At 46.1% G+C, this 12,069-nt stretch overlaps 1 protein-coding gene across 2 annotated transcripts in view; it reads right to left on the reverse strand.

Annotated features, from left to right (window-relative positions):
* ATOSB (atos homolog B) overlaps nt 1-5,355 on the reverse strand; it is a 28,109-nt gene extending 22,754 nt beyond the window's left edge. For both annotated transcript variants that reach the window (XM_072413549.1, XM_072413548.1), the window contains exon 1: nt 5,077-5,355. The gene's annotated coding sequence lies outside the window, so the exon portion shown is untranslated. The remainder of the gene's footprint in view (nt 1-5,076) is intronic.
* Nucleotides 5,356-12,069: the final 6,714 nt, after the last annotated feature.

Below are 12,069 nucleotides of genomic sequence, written 5' to 3' on the forward strand. Positions count from 1 at the left end.
CGCCACCTCTTGGACACCAGCTAGCCCGTCGCCCCCCGTTGGCCACCAGCGAGCCCGTCGCACCCCTTGTGGCCATCAGTGAGCACGTTGCACCCCTTGTGGCCACCAGCGAGCCCATTGCTACCTTTTGGCCACCAGCGAGCCTGTCGCCCCTCTTGTGGCCAAGTGTCCAAAACTGGCCCACCCCCTTCACCATCAATATGGACTTGTCTCTACTTGGGGACTACAAAATCCTCCATATTGGATTTCCACAAGACTCGGGTAAGTAGGGTTGAGGTCCTGGCACTGTGCAGGGCTCCCTGATTCCTCCACCACAAACTGGTGTCACCATGTTGGATTTATACACAGGGGCCCCATCATACTGGAATAAAAGAGGGCCCTCACCAAAATGTGACCACAAGGCTTTGAAGAGCACAGTTGTCTAAGATTGCGTGTAGTTCCATTGGTACCCGGAGCCCCTGACCTCAATGGCTGGTAGCTAGGTCCTCATACTTTGGACACATTCCTTCTATCCAATCATCATACAATAAAATTGTTGCAAATGTTCAAATAATTTCCCAATCAGGTTGTAACGGGGCCAACATGTCCGTGCCAGGTCAAAATCTAAATTGGTTGCAAACTTGCTCCTTGTTCAGAATCCTTATCAGGGCCCAGCACCGAGGGGTAGGAGGGTGGTGAATGGGAAGGGGTGCAGCTCAGCTGATATTGCAGCCGGCCTGCTGGGGATTCCTAGCAGCTGAGATAAGCACACAGCAGAAATAGCCTGACATAGAAAACCAGGCAGCCACACACCCAGCAGGAATCCGGCCGGACTGACTTCATAGGATGTGTCACCAGGGAGGCTCCCCGCTTGCCAACTGTCCTCGATGACAGGGGGAGAGTCCCGGCTCTGTAGGAATCATCTCTAGACAGTCGTGTGCCTTCATAGCAATCACAAATAAAATCATGGTGACCATGGATGATACCTGAACAAGGATGGTGCCGTCCTTATGGGGAGGAAATCATGAATACTAAGATTCTGGCAGACATCACCATTCAGAAAAATCCTTCGGTGTCACTCTCAGATGTACAAAGTCTTACTGGCTGGGGCAGTAAAGCACAATAATTATTTTATAGATTACAGATCTCTGTGATCCGCCCTCTGCAATGTCAGCACGGGCTTCACTGGCATGGCTGGGGTGAGGCGACACCCACAACAGGGCACGCAAGTTCATTCATTCTGCCAGGATTGTACAATGCGCTGCCCATGCACGGCTGTCACTGTAAAATCCATTTATTTGCACCTACTTTTTAATATAAGGGGCGGAGCTTCAGGTGGGCGTGTTCTTAGAGGAACCCCTGAATTTCATTGGGCAATTAGGAAACTTCATCCGCTACAATGTTTCCGATTTTTAAATATTGCTATATTTTTTATTTTTATTCCTAGCAAGAATCACAACCAGGTAGCCCCACCAACACCGCCACAGCCTATGAGTCATTCGCTGAGTCACTATGAGCGACGCTCCACCACAAATGAATGACGGCTCCAAGCTGGTGACACTTACGGCCCCGGGGCCCAGACAAGTTCACCATATCACAACCCTCAGGGCTGGGGAATTCCAAAGACCTAAGAATTCAGGCAGGGAAGGGTAAATATTTTTCCCTTTTGGGGAGATTTTATTTTACTTCCTGTTCTGGTGACCCCACAGGTAGCGAAAGGATTTCCTTTTATAGAAGTTCCTGGAACAGATGTCCCCAATTTAGGATTTTCCTGTTCTGGTGACAACTGTAAAAGTTGGAATTTCTCAAAAAGAGAGAGGTCACCTGGAGAAATGGAGGAACGAATCACCCCAGTGGGGGCAGATATGTTCGTATGGGCCCTGGGTCTAGGAGGGAGAATTAGCAGGCTGCTCATGTATATAATGTGGGAATAAAAGAAATGCGAGCACTCATGTCAGCATGCGTCAGAAGAAATGTCCTCCACCATCTTTGCAGCTGGAATATTTAGCGTTCCAAGAAATCCAACGCGTTTCGCATTCCCTTCATCAGGTTTGTACCCTGGGACTCATTCCCACGAGGTGACAGAACCGGCATTTGTGGTGCAGCAGACCTTCCACTTGTCTGTGCATGGAGAGCCTGATGCACACATGGAAAATTCACACTGCATTTTTGCTGCATCAAATCCAAACCCTACTGCAACGGCTGGCAAAGGTTGGAAACCCCCCCCCCCCCATCTTGCCAAGCACCTTCATTCGAAATGCATTTACAGAGAGCTGGACAGTGAGATATTCAGGTTGCGCCTTTTAAATGCGATCAAAGGGCTGCGTTATGGTGCTAGAGATGTTTAAGTTGCTTTGAATATTTCCGTTTCCTCCTGTGGATGCCTAAAAATAGCTGAGGATGCTGAGTAATGCGACGTCGGCTCAGGTTACCAAGCTGCTGGTTCTCGAAGTCATCTCTGTACTGACAGCCCTGATGAAGGGAGCCGCAGATCCTCAAAATGCGTTGGCTCCATAGCCAACCCAGCTGTATGATGATCACCATGGCACAGACACAGGAGCTGCAACCACCGACATTCTGGTGATGAAGTCGCTAGTCGCATGAAAGAAGAAAATGTTTTAAAGACATGCACGGGACATCATCACCGACCTAGGGCGAGCTACACTGCAGTTCCAACTTTCGGAAAGTGCATTGTGCATGTTGGGGTCTTGGAAGCCCTTTGCATGCGGTGCTGCATGGATTTTGCTGTGGGACTCAAAAGGTGAAAGGTCACAGCCTCAAAACACATAATGCATTTTTAATGTGTTACAATATGCAACAACGCATTTTAGGTGCATTTTCTTCCTGGGAGCTCATAGCAAGAACTGCTCACCAATTAAAACACAAATTGCATGTGTAATGCGTTTTCCAATGCGTGATCACTGACAACAATGCAGCACCTAAAAGGCACCAAAGATGGAACCAGCAAGGTACCGCCCTTTATTGCAACAAATGTTTTCTGCAATTTCCATGTGCTTTTTTAGCACATGCAAAGGTGTAAAAAAAAAAAAAAAAACACTGAATTTTAAAAATAAAGCAGAACTGAAGGGGTTAAAATGAGGAATGCGACTCCTCGGAAACCAACACAATACTCAATCTACGGGCGCAATGGTATTAACCCCGGCCATCCTGGCTCAGGATATTTAAACTCTGACCATAGATGGCTTCAGGAAAACCCGGGCGGGCAGGTCGCATCAAATGATGCATCAGAGCTGATACCTGCAGATGGTACACAGGGAAAAAAAGTGTAACTTTGGTGATTACACTTCCTGAGTGGTCACCAATGCAGGCGCAGGCTCACAAAAACAAGGCAGGCAGAAATAGGCGGATCTCTAGGAATCTTCATTAAGGATTAAAAGGGGTTACACCCTTTGTCTTCATTACAGTGACCCCATTGGAGGAGATTCACCCTTCGGTTTGTACCGTTGGCACCAAGGAAGGAAATGCTTCATTCAGCCTTCATATGAGTCGCATTTATTTTTAGATCTCGCTTCCATATTTTGCTTCTGTATTTTCTATAAGAGATTTGTAGATCGGCCACCAGATGGCGCTCCAGCTGCTGAAATGAAATATCAGCCATCAATGTTATTTATAGAGAACCGGTCACCGAATTGGAAAAATTGCTGGTCTGAGAAAATGCGACCACTTCAGGTAGACTCCATTCCTGAGCACTCCACCCTCTCTATCCACGCAAGCCATTACCTTCACCCCTCCTGGGAAAAAGCACTGCCTATGCTGGCCCAGCTCCTCCGCCCTTTACATACTCCATGTACTGCGGAGGCAAGCTGTAGAATGTCATTTAGGTGACACAGCCACCATAATGAGAGCAGGGGGGGGGGGGGGGAGCCACTTATATATGCAGCCTCTGTTATGGAAATAGCGACGTATTTCATGCCCGGGGGAAGGTCAGGGAGGTAGGTAGACACGATTACAATGCTGCGGTTGCAGGTCAGGTGATCTGAAGCCGGCATGCAATGTCACATGACATTTCCAAGTGAGCACTGATTCGCTGGCCTTCCCGGGGAGTCCACTGACATCGGGTCCCCGGGGTGCTGCCTCCCCCCAGAACATGTGACCTGAAACTCGCCATTATCATTATAACATACACCATGCAATATCAATGAAAACCCCAAATCAATCAAAATGATCAGAATATGGATCGGATAAATGGGCGGGGCATCACATAATTGGGCGGGGCATATAATATCATTGCCCCTTAAAGAGCAAGCTTGGCCCATCTTTAAAGGAGAACTCTGCTGTCTACAAATTTCAGTTGAGGGCCCTTACCTTGCTGCTATCTGATCACTGGGGGAAGAGGAGACTGGGAAAATTCTTTTTCTACCTGCAGCAGACTGATGACATCATCTCAGCCTAGGCCAAGTCACTGATTGGTAATATGGACATAAAGCAGGAATTTTACTGACAGGTCCACTTTATGCCAGGCCTTGTTGGAATGCTATAGGAGTACAGACCTCTGCATTCCTACACATGGTCACATGATACACAGCACACCAACGCTGACAAACGCTGATCGGACACCGCAGGCAGCAATCTCATTGGGAGCCATCAAAGCACCAGGCGGTTCTCATCTCCCCCTGAAACCCCCAGAAATGTAAAGATGAGATAAATGCTACTTACAGTCAGTGCTCCTGGTGGGTAGGTCACACAGGGAGGTAAGTGAGCCTGGAAGCACCAACATATGCCGTGGCAGTCTGCAGAACATATGTGTGTGCGATGACAGCGAGTTCTATATATGGCCAGCTGTGGGTGGAGACTGACAGCTAATATAAGCACCTACCGTATGTATTTATATGGCCTACCCCTGCCCCATACCTGAGATGATGGGGGGGGGGGCACCGTGTATGCAGCAAGTTTATAATAAAGAGGGGGGGGCACAGGATAGAACAGAAGCAGACAGAACAGTACACAGGGGGGGCAGAAACTTATTTTTAGATTGCAAGCCTCTAGGGCAAGGCCCAGCTGACAGTGAATTGCTGCACAGATCTGACTCAGCCCCAACAACCCCTCCCAGAACACAGCACAAACAAGCAGACTTACCCCAAACTTTTCCAGGGAGGGCAGCAGAGTGTCAGGAGGAGGGGGGGCTGGGTGCAGATTGGGGAGGGGGCTGTGCACAGAGGAAGCTCAGCTGTGTCTATAGTTCCTGTGTGTCACTGGCTGGGTGTGGGGGGGTCCTGGGGGTCTCCTCCAGACATGTGGGGGGGTCACAGAAGAGGTGGTGATGACGTCACAGCTGAATGTTGGGGTGATCAGCCTGCACACCCCCCCCTTGTGCTGCCCTCTGCTCACTCACTGCTGCCAGCTGATTGTGGCTTCTCCTCCTCCCACCTCTCAATAACCCCGCCCCTCAGCCTGTCCGCACAGCTGATTGGCGAGCGCAGATCTCTCCCATTGGTGGGCAGGGATGTCACTGCAAAACTGCAGCCTCCCAGCCCAAGCTAACCACTCCCAGCTCACCTTGCAGCATTAACCCCTTCCCTGCCTGCGAGCTGCCAGAATTAACCCCTTCCCTGCCGGATGGTCAATGGACCAGTATTAACCCCCTTCCTACCAGATCTGCCATATTAACCCCTTTTTATCAGATATGTACTTTGAAAGAACTACCCTAATCCTTGCTAGCATTAACCCATTCATTGCCAGGTTTGTACACTTCCAGCATTAACCCCTTGCCTATTCAATCTGCCCCTTATGCCATTATTAACCCCTTCCCAGTGCTTTCTTTCACCATTGCCCGTCCCCCCTTCCCTGGCAGAGTTGTACTTTTAACCCTTGATTTGCCAAATTGTTTAGAACTCTTTGCATCTTAACCCTTTCTCTGCCAGACCTCCCTGGTTGCTGACATCATTAACTCCCTACTTGCCAGCTGCCAAAAATTAACGCCTTTTCCTGCTTGCACCTTCCAAGAGTTAACCCTTTTCTTTGCTTACCTTTTGGCTACAAATACTCCTCTAGACCTCTCCCCTCCCTGCATTAACCCCTTCTCTGCCTTTCATTCATAGAAGTAACCCCTTCCTTGCCAGCTGTGAGTGCACCTTGCCCTACCCCCTACCTGTGTACATTCGATGATCTTCTTAGAATTAACCCCCTTTTTGCCCCTACTCAGCCAACATTAAACCCCTTCCCTGTCAGCTTTACCAATACCACCCAGACATTAATCTCTTCTTTTCCAGGTTTCTCTTTTCACCAGGCCTTGGGTTAAATACTGCCAAACAGCCCCATGAGTCTGCCCCTGCCAACATTAACCCCTGCAATGCTTTTCCAGTCTCAGATAGGTATGTAGTAGTTATGGCAACTTTGTCATTAACCCGTTCATAGCTCAGCTTCTCACCATGCATTCCACAGCAAAGCTTGATGATCTGAGATGTGACACCAGTGACTCCATGTTGTTCCCCTGTACACCTGGAAGTATTTCAGTAAAAGTGATATTTACAGGCTGCATAATGTTCATCCATTGCGCCATTTCTTATTATTACTCCATGTGCCCAGAAAAATAGAAACATCCTCCCCCCTTCCTGAAACAAGAGTACTGCCATAACCCTGGATTTGGATTATTGGTGCAACAAGCAAGAGAAGAATTTTCTGCACATAAATATCAAATATCTTAAAAGGATCGCAATGTTTATTGTCACCAAATCAAAAGTACAAAAAAAGCTTCACACTTCAAAAATAAATGCAAAAATATTTTTGTAAGTATAAAATATTTAAAAAAAAAATAACTGAGCTGTTACTTATTTTGTTGCTTTCAGGTTTGGAATTGTACTTTTTTTTCTCTATTCCGGTGATGAGTGTTTAAAAAAGAATCATTCAGCACCGGGGCTCACGAGGGGCCAATTATTCAGCCCAGGATTGGTGATTGGAAGCTCTTATACCCTTAGGGGCCATTTAGATCCCTGAACCCCTTAAGAACAGACAAAACCATCAATCTCCTCGGTTTAATCTTTCAAGTCGCCAAAAATGACAAAAAATAACCCCCAAAAAATTTTCAGTGAAATTAAAACTCCTCCAATCAGGGTCTATTTGCACGTTACCAATGCGGTATGTTGCATTAAGACATACCTCCCCCAGCTTTTAGATTGTAAGCTCTTCGGGTCAGGGACCTCTCCTCCTTCTGTGTCACTGTCTGTATCTGTCTGTCATTTGCAGCCCCTATGTAATGTACAGCGCTGCGTAATATGTTGGCGCTATATAAATCCTGTTTATTAATAATAATATTAATAATAATAACACATGCAAGCTATTACAGATAGCAATGTATTAGGATAAAGCTTCCCTAATCTACATGCAATGCAGTACACCACAACGCATGGTGACACCCTGCTATGCATTTGTGTGCGCTGCATGGCCAGACATCTGCATGAAGGTTTTTTGGCTACTTTGATGCATTGTTGCTCCATGCAATGGAACAGCTACCTTAATGCATTGCATGTTAACCTGTGAACAACATGGGCGCATTAATGTAATGCACCAGAATGGCAAAGCCTGAATGCTTCCTGGTGAAAGGAGCAGCGTGACGCCGCACTGGATACTGAGATGACTAATTCTAATTTTTTTCCATGATCAATAACATTTGCATTGCATTCACATCAAATATAAAAATGTACTGACTTAATGAATATTATTATATTATTACTATACAGTATTTATATAGCGCCAACATATTACACAGCGCTGTACAAAGTCCATAGTCATGTGACTGGCTGTCCCTCACAGGAGCTCACAATGTCGCTGCCATAGTCATATGTCATTATCACAGTCTAAGGGCAATTATTGAGGGGAAGCCAATTAACCTCACTGCATGTTTTTGGAATGCAGCACACTCATGTGCATGCAGAAATGCCCTGGCATTGAAAAACTAAATTGACGCATACAGACCCATAGTCTTGGACATAATGGGGCCCAGGGCATATATGAGATAGGGGCCCAAATGCACTGCATTCCAGCTCCCTGCATCCCCTGCCATTCTGTCAATCGGAGCCCGGGTTATAACATACACCAATGCAACGTACAAACCTGAAGTGACCCCAACCAATCACCAATGGGCATTGATCAGCGTTGGGCCCTAGAAGCAATCATGTCTTGGTGAAAGTTGGGGCCATAACAAGATATTGTTGGCCTCAATGCAAAAACGCAGTGCAATGGTGGGTGCAGTGAATGCGCAATGCATTGGGCGGATCGACCATCCTTGCTCTTACGTCTGTAGGCTCGAAGGGTCCCCGCAATGACTTGGGGCAACTATTACCAGGCTCAGAGGGGGAGCAGACTGGTATTCAGCGGGAGTTTCTGTTATTCTGGCCACTCAGGGCTGAGGCCTAGTCTGCGTTCTTTGTGTCTTGCTGCACAGATCATTATCATACGGGCCAGACATGCGATGCTTTCACACTGAAGGGCTGTCTGTGCAGGGATATCGGGCCTACAGGCTTGTTCAGGCAGGTAAAGGCCAGTGTAGTAACCCATAGCAACCAATAAGAATTCAGAAGATTCATTGATCTGACATTGCTGGGCTGCACTTTTAGTTATCTTTATAGCTTTATGTACCTGGCCTAGGTCCAGGAATCCTGGGGGAGCCGCTCCTTGTTGCTCTTGGCAACCACAATCTAGCTGCAACTTTTCCATTGTACATTAGTGCTGAATGCTGAGATCTGATTGGTTGCTATAGGCAACAGAACAACTTGGCTTGGTATTACCATCTGGAGGAAAGCAAACTATGGTAACCACTGGCAACCAACCAGGAATCATAACATTGGAAAAAAACAGACTGTGTGTTTACCTGACCTCGTGGGAAAAAGCTCATTGCCTGGCTGTCATGTTGTCTACAGTCTCTGACTGTCTCCTGTACAATGTCTGCAGTCTCTGACTGTCTCCTGTACTATGTCCGCAGTCTCTGACAGTCTCCTGTACAATGTCTGCAGTCTCTGACTGTCTCCTGTACTATATATGCAGTCTCTGACCATCTCCTGTACAATGTCTGCAGTCTCTGACAGGAATTAGTGACAGGTGTATATGACCTGCAACTGACCTCCTTTTAACTTGCATTTGTCCTCATATAAGCAGGTTTTGCATTATCATAGCCTTTTTATACATTTACAACAAAAACAAATCTACAATTGCCCTATGGCAGATTAAGGAAATCCTCCTAGGGCCTCCTCCAGGGTATCACAAAGGGTTCTCAGCAAAGGTCCCCTTCAGTCCCAGCCACAAAAAAGAGAACCTGTTGCTTTGTCCAGTTAGTTACAATAGACATTGGATGCCAATCCTCAGATTCTGCAACCAAGCCCGGTCTGGGGAACAACAAAAAGACTTCAAACACTTTGTATCTTCACCGGCCCAATGACAAAAACCTGTGAATGTGTTGGTGAAAATGTGAGCACCTTTCCTGGCCCTGACCAGGTGTGTGCCATTGTTTGTTGTGAGTGACTGATGGTGACACATCGCTCAGGTGTCCCCAGGACATTACAAGGAGACGTAGATTTGGTACACAAATGGATTGTTTTATTTTTGTAGGACGGCAGAGTCTGCGACACTCTGATTACACCTCGCCCGTCTCTGCCTCTACATGAAATTAGTGTACTTGTTCAGCCGGACCCGGAGCTTGCAATCTGACACCCCAGGAGTACTATTACTGTACACACAAAATGAATGTGCGCAGAGTGACGTCACATTTATAGGAACATGGAGGACACGGGCCGGCCCGCTGAGTCCATACATCTCCAACATTTATGTGCAGCTGGCTGCCCCCTATGATGCTTCTCAGTTTTGGGAGCTTGGGAACGTTGGCTGCTGACGCTGCTCTCTGTGCTGAAAGCAAAGTAAAATCAGCAAATTTGTGGAGGGCCCACTTGTTGCTTCGTTATGTTGCACGTTGAGCCCACTGATACCGAACTGTCAATACACCCTAACATAACCCTTGTTTAGGAAAGTGAAATGCTGCAATGCATGAGAGTAAAGGCTGGAATGCTATAAATGCAATGTGCATTGCAGTAACAAGTGACAATGATTGCAACACGCCTTACAGAATGTTGGGGTATCTAACATGGCTGCTCACGTGTAAATAAGCTCTTACTTATAATGGTGACTTTCTAAAGATTATTGTCTTGTCTTATAAAAAGATGTGTTTTTCCATATTCATATACATACATTATTTTTTTTGTATTGGCTGGTAATTTTTCAGCCAGCAGGCGGAGCTCTTTCTGCGTGTAAATGCTTTCCAGGCTCTACTTAGCTGCCCTGATGGAAAAATCCTCAAAATAGCTCCAGCTGTAATCAAATTTAGGCTCCTGTGCTAAGTCTTCAAATCTCTCCACAGTTCTTGTCCCACTTAAATAGTAGAGAAAAAAGAAAGAGAAATTTGTATTGTATATTTCACATGATTAAACATATATACCAACAATGGTGATATGTGGTCATTCCCAATAAATAGGCATGGGATATGTAGACCATTACCTATACATGTCAGATACCTGACTAAATAACACGAGTATAAGACATAAAGTCCCGACGCGTTTCGCCGTGTGGCTTTCTTAGGGGATTGGCAGAGACCGATAATACTTGTTATCCGTCTCGTTAGGGTTAGGATTATATTTTATGGATTTATAATCAGGATATTGCAAGAACTAAATGTAGATAAGCAGCTTGTATATTGAAAAGATGACAGTGGGGGCTGTGTGGGATCAGCTTTCCATTTGGTGAGGTATAGGTATCAGCCTGCAGCATGTGTGTTGATGGAATGGCATCACAGGGTTAAGAAAGATCGGCTTCCCATCTTGTAAGGGTGGGGAGTGACGTCTCTACAGCACCTACATCCCACTTACCTTTTTGACCTGATAGAAAAATCCCCCCTAGCCGCTCTCTTCTTCTCTTCCATGACCTACTAATGACTACCTCACTCATAACCTCCTCACATGCATGGCTCCAATACTTTTCTAGAACTGCTCCAACTCTCTGGAATGGTCTTTCTCATCCTATTTGGCTTGCTCCTACTTTCTGCTCATTTAAAAGAGCGCTCAAAGCCCAACGCTTCAACCTCACCTACCGGTCTTCTTCTGTCTCCTAAACCCTCACTACTTACCCAGCATTCCATAGCCCCCTCCTATTGTGTGATACTTTCCCCACCTACTAGATTGTAAGCTCTTCGGGGCAGGGTCCTCTCCTCCTCCTGTGTCACTGTCTGTATTTGTCTGTCATTTGCTACCCCTATTTATTGTACATCACTGCATAATATGTTGGTGCTATATAAATCCTGTTTATTAATAATAATAATAATAATATTAAGAATAATAATAATATTATTAATAAAACTGAAATTTACACACACGGAAGAACAAAGACTTCTCTGTCCCAGCCAAATGTTACTCAAAGTGTGAAAAGTCAGACTGATACCACTGCGCTGCTTCTTTAGAAAACCCCTGGGAAGTATGAATCCATCCTGCTTTGTATCTGTGCTTCAGGCTGATGGTGGTGTAATGGTGTGGGGGGATTTTCTTGGCATACTTCCTTTAAATGCCCCAGCCTACAAGCTATGTACACATGTAAGGTGACTGTCACTGGAAACAATCTTTTGTAAGAATTGTTTCCAGAAACAAATGAAGGAATGAGAGCTGTACACACATCACTGTTCTGTTCTATGGAGAGCGGAGGACAAGTGTGCAGCACTGAATAGCGTTTTTTTCTGATCAGTCATTCATCATTCTGCCATGGCAGATTGCTTCATGACTTCAGGGGATCGCTGTACACATTACAGATTCTCGCACTAGACGAATGCTCATGCTTATCTGAAATGTGATCGTAGCATTATTATTGTTACTATGTCCATCCATTTGTGACCGCGGTTACTGATGATGGCTACTTCCAGCAGGTGAAGGTTTTTTGAACGGAACAATGAAGAACAATGAAGTCACTGCGGTCACCAGATCCCCATCCAATAGAACACATTTGGGATGTGCCGGAACAGGGGATTTACATCATGGATGTGCAGCTGACAATTCTGCAGCAGCTGTGTGAATATATCATGTTAATAGGGAGCAAATCCCTGAG

Source organism: Pyxicephalus adspersus, chromosome 6, assembly GCF_032062135.1.
Source record: "Pyxicephalus adspersus chromosome 6, UCB_Pads_2.0, whole genome shotgun sequence".
In the NCBI taxonomy this organism is placed as follows: domain Eukaryota; kingdom Metazoa; phylum Chordata; class Amphibia; order Anura; family Pyxicephalidae; genus Pyxicephalus; species Pyxicephalus adspersus.